Source organism: Furipterus horrens, unplaced genomic scaffold (assembly GCF_987537825.1).
Source record: "Furipterus horrens unplaced genomic scaffold, mFurHor1.1.pri manual_scaffold_9, whole genome shotgun sequence".
NCBI classification, from domain to species: Eukaryota; Metazoa; Chordata; class Mammalia; order Chiroptera; family Furipteridae; genus Furipterus; species Furipterus horrens.
This window is the reverse complement of record NW_028327179.1, coordinates 4944432-4960384: the sequence shown is the minus strand read 5'-3', so window position 1 is coordinate 4960384 and position 15953 is coordinate 4944432.

The following is a 15953-nucleotide window of genomic DNA, read 5'->3' as shown; positions in this document are numbered from 1 at the left end:
CCAGCCTATTCTTCAGCTATTACTACGCTTTTGTAATGTTTGTAAGGGCAAATGTAATATCTTTTTACACTCTTATTTTAAAATGTATTGTATCGGTACTTTACAGACTTTAGAATTACCTTATGTTGGATGCTGATTGGAACCGAAGGGTAGGTAAATTAATGTTGGGAGAAATGTCACATTCATAACATGTCTTCTTCACCAGATACATTAAGTCGAACCCTATGAAATTGCTGACGTTGGACTGCTTTTGACCTGCCAAAACAACAGGTTCATACACTTCAGTGTAATAGGGTGTCTCTCAGTTTATTTGTATCACTTCAGTCTCATTCAATTTGTATTGTTTTCTCCAGGAATTCATATAAATCTTTCACTCAGTTTAAACCTAAGTACATATTTTTATTTTAATTTATTATTGTGTGATAAGTTTCTTTTGAAAATTACCCTTTTGTTTTGCTAATATAAAAAGGTTCCTATAATTTACTTAAATTCATCTTTTATTGATGAACTTTATTTTCTTGACTAAGTCACTCAGTATATTTGTATGAGCGGGGGCTGGCAGCGTCTTTGTCTCGTTCAGTACCTGACCTTAAACATCACACTAGTCCACCATCTCACTCTTCAAGTTCCATGTTTGCTGGGGGTTTCTAATCCATGACTTTAACAGGTTTAAGAATGGTTCTTTTAATTCCTAGTTGGCAAACAGGCTTTATTTGATCATAAATGAAGGTTGAATATTATCAACAGGTTTTCCTGTATTTATTGATAGGCACATGTAGACTTTCTCCATTGAACTAATAGATTATAGTGCATCATATCAAAAAACTTTTGTCAGAAAGTAAATATATTTCCCTCCGTGCTTTTCATGTACTGTATTTAAAAAGTGAATATATACGTAGGTCTGGTGCAAAGTACTATTTATAAAAGTGATGCCTATTAGCGCTGTCCAGCTCAAGAAAGAGAAAACTGTCAACAGCCCAAAGGCTAATCAGAAATAAATACTAGCCAAGATTTTGTGAAACATAATTTACTCTGGACAGCAAACAATTTCGCCCTCTGCCTCGGAGGGAGACACTCATATCTACTTTCCTGGCCCGTTTGCTCTACAGACGTCCTTGGCAGTTTGGGACAAGGGCAGACACCAAATGCTCAGCCACAAGAGAGATGCAGGGACCATTTCTCAGCAACCCTGGACTGGGTCGGGACTGGAGTCCTGACCTCGTGGGCTGGGGCTGTCTGTCCAGGGAGGCGTAGATGTGTGTTCTCTGCGGCCAAGGGAGTGAACAGTTATCTGGAGACCAGAAAGGCTCCCTAAGGCGAGGACCGGCGATGCTCGCCCACAAGCATGGTTTCCCTTCCTCTCGGATTCACCACTGGAGCGTGCTTCCCAGAGCCCCGGCAGCTGCGTGAGGCCACGTGACTCGTTCACGTCGATGGACTGTGGCCTGACACGATGTGTTCACACTTCCAAAGTTATTAAGAGGGGATATCCCTTCCACCTGTTCTTTTATTTCCTTTGTGTGGCAGCTGGATGCAACGAATCCAGGACCTTAGCAAATGACAAAAGTGCCTCCCTCTGACTTCCCTTAGACTATAAAATAAGTGATAAATAGTGTTTTCTTGTGAAACCTCTGAAATGTGCAAATTGCTTGTTATAGCAATTAGTCTTTGCTGACTGATAGAGAGATCATGATAATTTATAACTTCATTTTATTGGGTACTTATCGTAGGATACCGTATATTACCACATTTAATTCTCTCGCATGCTGATGATACAGGTTTTACGTGTCCCCTCTGAGTGATTAACTTGCCTCTTCAAACTTGTCACGTAGCTAGCTGTTAAGTGGCAGAATTAGGGCTTCCAACCAGTTCTGACTGGGTCCGGAATTTGTGCTTTTAATCTGCTCTCTATTGTGCCTGCCATTAATTAAATTCTTGGTGCGCCCTGTTCCCTAAAAAAGCCCTCGTCTTAGTCTTGGGTAAATTCACCAACCCAAGCTGTGAAAACCTCAAACTCTGGCTCCCATCAGTGTCTGGTCAGCAGAGTAATCGTCCATCACTACAACCCAGCTGACGGGAATGTGAGGGGTCATCCTAAACTAAGTTAGTTTTGTTGATAATTACATGGCCTCTCTGGCCGACAGTCATGATGGCTCTAAGTTTACAGAGAACAGACTCTCTGGCCATTTACGTGGAGAGCCACTGTCATCAATTTAACCCCTAAGCTTTCCATGTGTACATATATGAATCTGGGTCTATGGGTATATTACCTCTGCTCTGAAAGATTATTTAAAACTACATTTTTTAAATTTTGAAACAACCTCAAGGCTAAACAAATTGAAATTTTTATAATACTTTAATGTAGTTTTTAAACGCAAGTTTTTGACCTGAGACCTTGTCACCACCTAATGCCTTGACGTACTTCCCACTAAAAAGAAAGTCCTTCCACATTAACATGAGGTAACTGCCCTTGTTTTTCTTTTCCCCTCCAAACACACGCCCTAATTCCACACTGGTCGGCCTCTGCCTCTGTAATGAGAACCGCCGGTTCATATCAACGCCTTCAAGTCTCATCCAGCGCCGCAGAGCGGACTCTGCTTTTCTGCCTTTCCAAATCTGTCCGTCCTCGCCTTCTGTGACAAACCAAGGTTCAGCGTCCTTTGCAGCCCCGCTCTCTGTTGCGGCGCATCCTCTTCCCCTGCCTGGGTGCCTTGCGCACCCCGTCGGGCTCCAGCGCCCTGTGCCCGGCCGCTCCCCCTTCACGAGCATCCTTCTACCCTCCTTGGGCTCTGACACCTCACACACGCCCTCGCTACCCAATGGACGGATGCTCTCCTGGCCCTGCTCTGGGCCATCCTTGTGGGGCCTTCTCCTGGGCCAGCGCAGGCACATTCGGACAAATCTATCAACTGCTTCTTTGTAGCTGCCATCGAGGGCTTTACGGTTCCATCTTCCATACTTGGCTCTTCAGTATAGCCGTCCCACGTTTATTTAGTGTGGTTTCTGGTGAAGATCTTAATTATGTATGTTCTAAATATAGCATAACTTCCCCCAACAGCATCAGTTGAATATTTGTCATTTTAAAAGTATTAAGATCTATAAAAATATATTAAATTATATTAAATATTAAATATATTAAATTATATTAAATATTAAATATATTAATATTTAAAATACACACACACAGAAGTGGAAGCTCCGATCACGTGTGTACTGTTTTTATGGAGTTTAAAGATTAATCATCCCAAAACATTGTTTCTGCTTCGGGGAAATCATGAATGCAGGCATCTTACAGAATATTTCACCTTTAAACAGGAATAGAAGGAAAACTCTGATTCCAAAAAACCTCCGCTGCCTTGCGGCATACCTCTTCAGGGGAAAGGCTAAGGGAGTAAACCCCGACAGAAAATCCGGAGCCAGAGTCCCTAAGGCGGTTTGACGTTGTAGTCAACACCGGCAACTCCTGCGGCGCACCTGAAGCCAAGCTGTATTGACTCCGTCTTTCCCTTGGACCCTTCAGCTGCGAGGAGAGGGGGGGTCTGCTGCATGGGCAACAGCAGACCCTCCATATCACCCTGCCCAGGCTCTGTAGCTTCAGCTCCACTGGAGAGGACACTCCAGCGTCATCGCAAGATGTCGATTCAACACGGGAGGAGACAGATACCGTGTCACTCCCGAGTCGGACTGCACAGCCATTCTCGGCGGTGCAGATAGACTCTTAAGAAGCTACACCATCATCTCTCGAGACGGACGGCTGCCGACGATATATATATAGCCCTGGCTGGTTTGGCTCAGTGGATAGAGCGTCGGCCTGCGAGCTAAGTGTCGCTGGTTTGATCTTCCAGTCAGGGCACATCAGAGAAGGAAAACTCTGATTCCAAAAACCTCCGCTGCCTTGCGGCATACCTCTTCAGGGGAAAGGCTAAGGGAGTAAACCCCGACAGAAAATCCGGAGCCGGAGTCCCTAAGGCGGTTTGACATTGTAGTCAACACCGGCAACTCCTGCGGCGCACCTGAAGCCAAGCTGTATTGACTCCGTCTTTCCCTTGGACCCTTCAGCTGCGAAGAGAGGGGGGGTCTGCTGCATGGGCAACAGCAGACCCTCCATATCACCCTGCCCAGGCTCTGTAGCTTCAGCTCCACTGGAGAGGACACTCCAGCGTCATCGCAAGATGTCGATTCAACACAGGAGGAGACAGATACGGTGTCACTCCCGAGTCGGACTGCACAACCATTCTCGGTGGTGCAGATAGACTCTTAAGAAGCTACACCATCGTCTCTCGAGACGGACGGCTACCGACTAATATATATATATATATATACCCATTTGGGGGCAAATTGTTTTATTCTATCCACTCCTCAGGTCTTATACCAGTATCACAGTGTTTTAATTATCATACGTTTAAATAGCCAACAGACCAAGTCAATTCATCTCATGCATCTTTACAAGGGCTCTAGACCCAGTTCCACTGTGGTGATGGGAGAGTCCCAGACCAACCAGCAAATCAAGTATGAAAATTTGACTCAGTTCTGACGCTGTCTCCCCAGAGATGGCATCAATTCCACCAGTCAAGGGTTTGGAAGCACAGGGCTGCTCCCCACCCCCAACCTTCAGATGCCACAGTTTTCTTATAATTTCCACTGTCACGCTGCTATACAGGGAAATTATTCATTTTTGTGCATTTCTCTTATGTCAAGCTATTTTATCCTTTGTACTGTAAATATTATATGATGTTTTTCTTGGTATTTTAGGAATAAAATGATATTGCCAGGATATATGCCATGTGTCTTCTCCCAAATAAACTATAGTCAGATAAATTCGTTAGTAAATTATAAGAGCTGGACTTCCCCAGCCTCATCCTCCTCTGGGCACAAAATTACATTAGTGATATCTCGCTGGAAAACATATGTCTGGGCTTGGGGAAATTAGAGCTACTACAATACTCATGGCTCTAAGAGGAGATATAAATAGCTATTGAAATATTTGTTTTTATTAATGCAAATAATACTCAGTAATAATATGACATAATTTGTTTTCATTAAAAATACAGTCTTAGCATGTGCTCTAAATCTATGACTGGCTTCTCTGTATCTGCACATAGACCACTCCTGAATCTGATTTTTGATAGTACAGTCGTCCCTCTCTATATCGCGGTTCACTTATTGCGGCCTCACTGTATCGCAGGATTTTAAAAAATATTATATTTAAATATTTATCGCGGATTTTTTGCTCTATCGTGGGATTTTGCGGTACTGTATACATATGTTGTCAAAGTTACGTAGGTCTAAGAGTGTAGAATAAATGTAAAGTTCCTACTTCGAGGGGGGTCTGGAACGTAATACCCGTGATAACTGAGGGAATACTAATGAATTTCATTTCAGAGCCATTCGGTAATATATTGACGCACATGCATCGAGAAATAGGAAAGGCTTTAGGAAACCCAAGTCCTGAACTCCAGGAAAACGTGAGGACTCTCTAAAGCACATTTTTAACAGGAAGATGCCTATGCCTGAGCTTGGAATAAAAAAATAAATGACCTTTTGAGACCTTAACTTGAAGATCAATCAATATAAGCTGACGCTGTATTTTTTATTCAGTGAGGTTCATGAAGGTTATGGCCTTCCCTCCTCTGTTCTGTTCTACTCTGGGCTGGGCCAAAACAGTAAGCGATGGAGTGTTACCCAAGAATTATATCGGCTTTTGTAATCTGATGGGAAAACGTCTTAAAATAGCCCTGGCCAGGTACCTCAGTTTGTTGTTGCATCGTCCCATTCACCAAAAGGTTGTGGGTTCTATCCCCAGTCGGGCTACCTGAGGGAGGCAACTGATCAACATCTCTCTCTCTCTCTCTCTCTCCCCCCTCAAGTGAGGATAAAGAAAAGTGTCTTAAAGTTATTTCTTTTTTAAATAATGTACTAATAGGAAAGAGTGATTTTATTTTGCTCCTGTCTAAAGATTCCACACCTTGTAACCTGGCAGGTCTCTCAATTCCATGAGAACTCACCATTAACTTATCCTTGGAAACACAGTCTGTGTAAGAACTCCTAATGGGCTCCCTGGCATTTTCTTGAAGATAAATGCTGGTATCTATATACTTTGTACTCACTCAGTAAACTTTTAATTAGTCCTTATTTTGCTTCCCCGAATATGCAGAGAAACTCACTAATTACCTTGGAACATTAGTCTGGGTGGGAAACCTGGTGAACATCTCCGTGGGCAATGCCATTTTTCAATGTTTCCCAGGATGTGGGAAGGGCTGGGGTGGGAATTTGCCTGGTTAATAGCCACCTGGGGTAAGTACATACACAGCACTCATTCCGGAGATATTCTCCTCACCTTCAGCAAGACATTAAATGCCTTTAAATGGCTCTCCTGCACTGTTTTATTGGTGCTACGTAAGTATCGCGGCCGTCATTGGTCACCTTTCAGTCCATTGCTGTCCCATCTCCACCGCAGGCCTGCCTGGCTCCCGAATATGCCATTGATCATAGTTTTAAGCATCATCTTCAGATGATAAAATTGGTGGTATCTTTGAATGGCAAATTCAAAAGTATTCTAAGTCTCTCAGACAGATGGCCAATATACCACTGTTTATATATTTTTAAATGAATGCCACAGATGGTAAGAAATTATTCCACCATGCTTAATAGGAAAATTCCACAGCATTTCTACAAAGGCACTTCTCTTTTTACTCCAAGGAAATATATTCCGCAATTTAGCTCCCAGCCACTCCTCTGCCTTCCAGATTGTGTATTGGAAGCATACGGGGCAGATGCCTAAAGAGCCTGTGTTCGATTCTTCTTTGTGTGTCCTTACATTCAATGAGGAGTAAAAGTATATAAGAGTGAGAAAGGGGTGTCGATGCATTCATTCTTTAGGGAAAAAATAATTCTTGAAACATTTTTAGGTCATTTGCTCATGCAGTTCCAATACGTTTCGTGATGTAAACATTTTTGCTATAAGGAAACCATTGAAGTGTCACATGTTAACATTTTAAAGAACATCAGTTTTTAAATACACCAATAGTCTGTTTGGATGGTATACCAATTTTATGCTTATTTTGTGAAATGATGATATAATAAAATATTTTGCATGACTGGAATAATTCCAAAAATTAAATAAGCATTTGCAAACAGGAATTTAACATTTCTGTTCTATTCCCAATGTGACGGTAGTTCCCGCTGCTGAGGGGCAGGGATTATGGCGCTTCACGGAAGCAGCTGCCCACACCTGCAGGTGGCTCGCTCGGGTCCCTCGGTGCTGTGCAATATTCCTTGGATATTAACGAGGAAATCAGCCCCCTGCATAGTCAGACGCACTTTATGTAGTGTGTTCTGGGAAAGAAAAATGTAATTCTAAAATGAGGGTCCTTTAAAAAAAAAAAAAATAAAATAAAATAAAATGAGGGTCCTTTGTAGGACTTCGATATCATTTCGACTGTCCTCTTGTGAACAATTCTAACAACTGTCTTCTTACTTGACTTTTAAAAATGTAGCTTTGAGCTGTTTCAATGTGCACATCATCGCATTTCTCCTTCAAACAGCCATTTGAACTATTTCTCAGGAACTTTGTCCCTTTCTGAAGGACTGCTGGTGGCAATGACCTCTGGTTCCATCATGTATGAAAGGCGACCCGTGATACTTATGTGTGAGGAGTGCGTGCATTCTGCCTTGACTTCTGGCTGCTACTTGCTCTCATCATTTCTTCTTCATGTGGACATTTTACGAATGTAAAAAAGCATTGTTAAAACTCAAGAGTATGCAATTTTTTATCAAAACAATATAGAAATTGAAATGAATGAGAGCTAAACTTAGAAACTAAAACTTACAGGTCAAAATTTAAACACTGTAAGGTATAACTCATACTCTGTGACAAGATGGTGCACTGTGGCCTTCCAGAGTCGAGACAAAGACAGTGGCTCCGTGTCTCAACACCGAGTAAGAAATTCTTCTAAAGTCTTGATCTCTTTTCTCTAAACTGTGGTTCTCAAACATGGTATCAGAATAACTTGGAAGGCTTGTTAAGATCAAGGTTTCTGGGTCCTAGACCAGAGTTTTGGATCTGGTAAGTCTGGGATGAGGCCAGAAATGTGCATTTCTGAAAAGTTCCCAGCTGACTGCCACGTGGCTCGTCTGCAGACCACATGCGAAGAAAGACTACATTAGCGTCAAGGCTGAGGCAGGAAGCAGGGAACTGAAATGCCCGCTCTAGTCTCAGTTTGCCGTGAGCTGTGTGATCTTGGGAAAGGCATTTACTGTCCCCTGTTTGCAGTTTCATCATCCTTCAAATAGGAGTGTGGTCTAGGGGATCACTCCTGTCCTTTCATTTCATCCCAAATCTGGGAGTGTCAATCAAGCGCCGCGGAAGAGCACACAGTCCCTCTCAGCTGGATCAAAGGCATTCAAGGAAGCCGACTCTGCAAAGACTTTTCACAGCTACACTGGATTCTGCCCTTCCTCCCTCCGTCCTCTGCAAAGGTGTCTGAACTTGAGCTCAGAATGTGTCTGTTCGCGCTCCACACAAGCAAGCAAACAGAACTAAAAATATTCTCTACTGGGTATGTGATGCTAAATTCAACCTTCTCTTTATCATATTCCAGAATGATCGTGGAGGCCTCCACCACAAGGTTGCTGGGCTTTCTCTGCCTTGGGCTGCGGTTGGGGATCAGGGCCACAGGAACCAGTTCCTCAGTGTTCTGTATTGATATAATACTCAAGGGCCCCTCCAGCCTCTGTGGTGGGCTGTTCACTAAATACTATGTTCTCTTCATTAAAATGGTGGCTCTTCCCTCTAATTTCAAAGATGTAAGAACCTCTGAGTTGGAAAGAATTGGAGAGGGCTTGGAAACACGAATGCTCTCTCCACGGCTGACCGGACTGGGTTCTCCTTCGGTTGGACTGGACTTGTCTCGTCCCATTTCTATGACAGCGGAGATGATTTCTGTCATTAATGAGAGCAGGCGGGAAAGACGACTGACTTTTCAAATCAATAAGAAGCATGAGGGAGAACACTGAGAGTCAGGAAATGGTTTTCTAATGTGTATCCTTGGCAGACCCCAGTTTTACCAAAGAGCCCATTCAAGGATTAATAGTTTTAAAGAAACCAGATACCCTACTCTTAAATTTTATTTGTAGTTTATTGTAAAGTTGCTCAGCCTGAAAAGTGGTCTGCCCTGCAGGCTCGCCTTTCCCACCTGTCCTTTAACAATGGTCCTGAAAGAAAAGGACAGGCTGGCCCCACACTCCCCTCGGTGCTTGGCCTGAGGTGCAAACATCCCCAGAATGGCAAAGAAAGGAGCAAATCATCCACAGGCATCTCACAACAGTTTTTTCAAGTAAATTTTACTCTATAAAAATAGAATTTACTGAAATTAAACAAATAGTACAATTTGCTGTTTTAAATAAATTAAGTACTAATAATAATTGTGATAAAAACTAAAAATATGTAGATCCTTATAGCTACAGGAACTTAAGTTTTAAAAATAGCTATTTGTAAGGAACTATGGTAAGACAGTCAATAGAAGACGTTTAAATATAAAATCGATTCCATCGGGATGAATTGGTGTTGCAGAACTGTAGTGGGAATAGAAGTCCAAGGAGCCAAATGGTACAAAATTCCGTATTTATAAGTAATAGCTTGTTTGTGTATTTTTAAGTGAATGGTGATGATATCAATTTATTATTATATTTATGCTCCATCAGTGTCCATAGTTAAGTGATGTTGTAATTTCAACTATTTATACTTAGAATCAAAATGTATATGTCACTTTAAATTTTGTGCAGAGTGGGACGCTTTTTGATTCTTTCTGAACTAACAGTAATATCTGGATATCTGGGTTGCATCATTGAATAAAGAGCAGTAGAAATAATAACTAACGATAACAGTAATGATTCATACGATGACAGTCTGTTGAAAAAGCACTTCAGAAATACATTGAATTGAAGTCTTCATGTCATGAGGTGGGCACTTTCAGCTCCTATTTATGGATGAGGGGCTGACCACGGGGGACATGGGCCAGGACAAACTGACCCGGGGGTCCCTGTACTTGCTCTTCCTACCTAACTTCCATCTACGTGTGAAAGATGACCGAACACAGACAATGACATACTCGTTTTTGTCTGTTTATCTACGTCGTCATTGGGGATGAAAACCTTTGTGGATATTTGTGCTTTGGTCTCATTAAAATAGTCCCACTTTGTCGTTCTTTAAAATTTTACTGTATTGCACAGCCCATGATGTTTCCTTCCCAGGACCCCAATATCTTTCTATTTTGAACCGTTATTCTTTTGTAATTAGCTTAGTTCACTCCTTCAGCTTTTGTTACGATATTATTAGTGAAGGATTAGTGTATTCAATGTCATTAAGTCTAAAGGAGTTAAATGATCACCCGTGACTGATGATTCGCAGTAGCAAATTATCTTGGAATTCATCATGAAAATTAACACTTATTTAAAACTAAAGAAGCCTAAATCAGTTCAACCAAGAAAAGTGAGAAAATATTTTTTATTTGAGTAAAATGTAGCCATTGGCTGTGATAAGCGTCTGACCTGCCAAAGGTATTTGTGATGTGATTTTAAGTATTTTAACAAGTCTTGCTCCCACATTTTCCTTTATTAAAAGGTGTGAGACTCGGCCTTCCTTTTGATAACCAGGTATTCTCAACATCGGCGGCCAAAATTCTTCTCAGTCATTCTGTCTTGAAAAGAAAGCTTGAGCATTGCAAGTGTTATCAGCTGTCAGACTGGCATTTGTCGGGGAGATACATATGACATATATCATATACCCTGAGTTCCAGCGCACAGACTCGCCGATTTAATGTAATCTAAAGCATTAGTTTCCATACCTCAAATATATGTCACTTCCGAATATCTGAAAATTTCTCTGGGTCACAAGATAGTTATTGTTCGGCTTTTAAGGGGGAAAAGAGTTCTTCGATTTACTTCCAGCCATTTCCAATATTTACATATTTGACACAAGATGTAAACTGCTCTTATGTCTTTTTTTAAAGTATATTTTATTGATTTTGCTATTACAGTTGTCCAGTTTTCCCCCTTTGCCCCCCTGTACCCAGCACCTCCCTTCCCTCCAGCAACCCCCTCCTTAGTTTATGTCCATGGTTGTGCATATGCAGTTGTCCCCCTCTGTATCGCGGCCTCACTGTATCACGGGATTTTTAAAAATATTCTATTTAATTATTCATTGCGGCTTTTTCACTATATTGCGGGATTTTGCAGCACTGTATATGTATGTTGTCGAAGTTACGTAGGTCTAAGAGTGTAGAATAAATGTAAGGTTCCTACTTCGCGGGGGGGTCTAGAACGTAATACCCGCGATAAGTGAGGGAATATTGTAAGTTCTTTGGCTTCTCCATTTACTTTATTATTCTTGATGTCCCGCTGTCTTTCTGTACCTACCAATTATGCCTTTTAGTCCCTGCACCTTTTCCCTTCTGTCCCTTCCCCCTCCCTGCTGATCACCCTCCAAATGATCCCCACACCTATGATTCTGTTCCTGTTCTTGTTGTTTGCTTAGTTTGTTTCTGTTTTAGAAGACACTTCATTCTTTCTCCACACAGAAAGGCGTGCTTAAGATTTAGCGTGTGCCGGTCAGAGGACAGAACTATAAAGGCATCCGTCGCTGACCTCCCACGGCAGGTAGTTTTCCCTGCGGTGAGCCGCCCCGGCTCCCCGTGAAGAACTGCGTCGCACTGCGGCGCGCGTGTCACGATGTGCCGTCTGTATGGGGACTATCACCGCTGAGTGTGATTGCTGAAGGATGCGCTTTTTTATTTGTCTCTTCTTTAAACAGAACACCATGTTGGCGTTTAGAAACTGAACAACATATTTTAAAAAGCTGCACATCTGTTAGGAAGCCAGTTACATGTTATCCCTAGAAGGCAACTTTGGAAATGGCAATGATGCTACGGGCTATAAACAATGCCGACAAATTAAATGAAGAACACTCGTGTAGCACCTTGCCTTTTCTGAGTGGACCTGGTGAAATACGTAGATTATAAGACTGGGTGAGGGGCAAGTATTTTCCAGAATGGGTTTATGGCTTTTCTCTCCTTATTAATTGGAGTAATGTTTGTGACATTTCTAAGCCTTAGAGGCGCAGGGATTCATAATGGATCCCATCCCCCTTTACATAATTATGCAGTTAGCTGGTGTCCAAATAAAGGCATTTGTAAAAGTTCAGATTAAAGTACAACTCGCTTTCTAAATATTGGATGACTCTATTTGAATATCAAAATAGCTCTTTTCAAGTTACTAAAATAAAAGCACTTCTTCCACAAACTTTCCTTGGGAGCGTGCTTTTACAAGGAGGAGGTCTGTGTGCTTTCTACAAACATGGTTCATCTAAAGCTCATCGCATTGCTAGGAAAGCCAATTACTCTCCTCTTGGTCACACGTCGTTACTTGGCAGGAAGTCTATTGTTGCCACAACATTTAGGTTTTACGAGCAGGTCTGTTTTACAGTAAGCACTGGTAGTATTTTTTAAAGAGAAGCTATATAATGCATTTTGGAGTGCCTGAACATGAAGATATATTGTACTCAGTGGTGCCAAGGAGAGCTAGCATGGGCTGGCAATATACAAACATGTCCATAGTCATGACACAGTGGCCTAGAAATGACACACAAAATGTCTCCTCCTTCCGCCCCTGACATCCCAGTGTGAACCGTCTGCTCAGTCTTGTACTAACTTGTTGAAACACGAGGGAGAGTTCTAAAGTATGAACTTCCATGCACAAATAAAAAGTCTATGTACTGATATATGACCTTTTTCATAGAAATTGCCTAATATTTTAAATTTAAATATGTGAATGGAATTCTCATGATTTTAAGCTCCATGTTCAAAGTTATGTTATCTAAATTAAATTTGATCTGCTTATTGAAAAAGTTTGAGCTTTAATAAGTAATTCACCCCTATTGTCAGAAATAAATTGGTCAAAGGGAAAAACATGGTAAGTTTCCTAACAGAACTATTAATGTTTGCAATGAATATCCATTTAGAGTCGAGGAGAGTAACGTTAAGTATTTAATAAGTAATTCGTTTGTCCCATTATATAGTAGAACAACCTTAGCAGTAATCTGACATATCATGACAGAGAAGATTGACTGCTTCTTACTGCCTTTACTTAGAGAAATTAATGTACTTGTGATCTTAATAAAGTTTTTAGTTTAGGAAAAAGGTATGTCATTTCCACTCCGTTGTATTGAAGAGTCATACAAGCATGAAGACACTAAGGTATGCATTTGAGCGTAACTGATATTATAAGTTACTTGTTATGCTGATGATCTCATTAATCAGAGAAAATGTAGTAAAATACCACATGGGTATTTAACAGACTCCATAGGCTAAGGACCTATCAACACTGGAATATCCAAGTCTTCCAGGATATTTTCCATTATTCTGCCTGAACAGGGCCTGTTACCTTTATAGAAGGGATGGAATGGGTGAGTAAAGAAAGAAACTAGCAAACAGGTGAGTTTACAATTTGATGGAACTACACCACTTTGACCTTCTGCTGCGAGTACAGCGTTCATGTCCACTCTACCTTGGACCCTGAGTGACTCCCAGCAGAGATTCAAACCACCTTCACCCCAAATGGTGCCACTTTGCATAGCACATGCCTGTCGTGTGCCTCAAATCGGCAAACACTGAATTAACATGCTGGCACACCAACAACTGAGATACGCGGGGGAGGTGCATTTTGATGGAACTTTTATTGAGGAATCTACCATAAAACCAGTTTATTTAGGCTTCACGATGTAAGTTGTATCAACTAAAACACAATAAAAGGTGAAGGGAGGCATTAGATTTTATATTAGATTTTACTGTTTCCAAGGAACAGAAACAAATGGCTATGTTATTCATCTTAAAAGTCTGTCACTTTAAATGTCTAATTTTTCTTTCCAAATCTATTGATGTTAGTCTCTTAAGAAAAATCTGGGACAGATACAGCACACCCATTATGGTTACCTTTATTGGCAATATATTTCTTATCTCAACAAAGGTAGCTCAGTATAACATTGTGTCATATTGGGTCACTCAGAATAATGTGTTAGGGACCGCCTACACCTACCTAGCAATATCCGATTTAGTTAATAAATATTCAGAGCCTTACCATTTCTGAGTACTGTCAGGAAAGTATGACACTGTTTCTAGATGAACCATATGAAAGGAAATGACATGCTTTGGAAGGATTTTTTTAATGAGGTCATGCCTATAAACACTTTAGTTCTACATCAAGAATGAAGAAAAGAATCAACAGATTCTAGATTTTAAAACTGACTCTCTAGAGGAGTTTTATTATTTTTATTTTTATTGTAACCAAATAGAGACTGATAGCTTAAAAGAGATGGAGGTTTTTTCTTTAAAATTTCAGAACAAATGTAATGCCCAACGTGACATATAATAAACTAAAGACTAATAGGAAATTCTCAAGAGAAAATGTGGCAACAAAGATACTTGACAAAATATCTAGAGGCAATTAAGGAAGACTAATTAGCATAGGAAAAATTGTACAAAACTGTTTTATGGGATCATATTAAAAACAAAAAAGACAAATAAAATAAACAGGAGACATTATTGGGAATTAATGATCAATGCAGAGGGGAAGAAGCCAAAAAAGGCATTTCAAAGAGGAGAAGGCCCTTGGTCATGAAATTGAGGGATAATGATGGTGAAAAATGAAAGAGGAAGCCACTTTCAAATAGAACCAAACCCAACAGACCTTCCAGAGTAAGATTCATGTATATGTGTGTATAAATGACAATAGGACTCCAATGGGTAGGCTTATGCAGCGTGTTAAACTCAAGTAAAGATAGTATAAGTGTATTCAAAGACAGATAACTGACCCAGCATGCAGTCAGCCACAGAGCACATGAGGACCATTAACATACCCCGAAACAGAAGCTTCAACACTGCTGTGCCCAGAGTTTCAAAAAGCCTTGATTTTCTAGATTGGATTTCATATACCGCTGGTGAGTGTGCACATTGGTAACCATATTGGAAATAAGTTGCCATTCATTACAGATTTACACGTGTGAATCCCTGGTTTCCAGCAATCCAACTCCGAGGCACCTAACCTGGAGGAATCACTGCACGTGCATCAGGGGGCCCACAGGAGCGCATTCATGACAGAAGCAAGAGCAAAAACAGCCCAAATCCTCATCAGCAGCATAAATAATAAACGATGTTCTACACAAGCCATAGAATATTATATAGCTTTGGAAATGGACGACGACAGCCTCAGGAGATAAAAGGAATGAATTTCAGAAACAGATTAAGCTAAAAGAAAAGCCTCAGAAACACACACACAGTATTATTATACCATTTACAGCAATGAGGTGCAGGCAACACTAAATAATGCATTGTTCATGTCTTTATATTTATGCAGCAAAATCTATTTGTCATCTTTGGGGATTAAGAGGTTTGAGGGGGCGGAGGACAGAGTGGCTTGGATCTGGGCGATGTGGGATCTAAGTGACGTGAAAGCCCTGATCTTTAAAAGGCAGAATAATGACGGAGTTCACATCTGTATTTTTCTGTAAACACTGCCTACAGCCTTCAAACACTTTTTACGTAAGGCATGCTTTATTATTAAAAAGTTTAAAAAGGAGAAATATCTGGGTAATCAATGTAATATTTCTGGAAAGTATACTTTTGAATTTGTTTGGTAATGCAAAGACCATGTAACTATACAAAATCGAGACCCAGATCTTAAAGAAATAAACTATCAAATGAGGTCTTTGTTATGTCTGCCTTGTGTCCCCTCAAAATTCACATGTTGAAGCCCTAACTCCCAATGTGGTCGCATTTGGAGACAGGTTATGAGGGTGGGGCCCTAATCTGATAAGACTGGTGTCCTTATGAGAGAAGAGACACCAGAGAGTACACATGCTCTCTCTTGAGGTGTGCACAGATAAAAGGTCATGTGAGGCCACC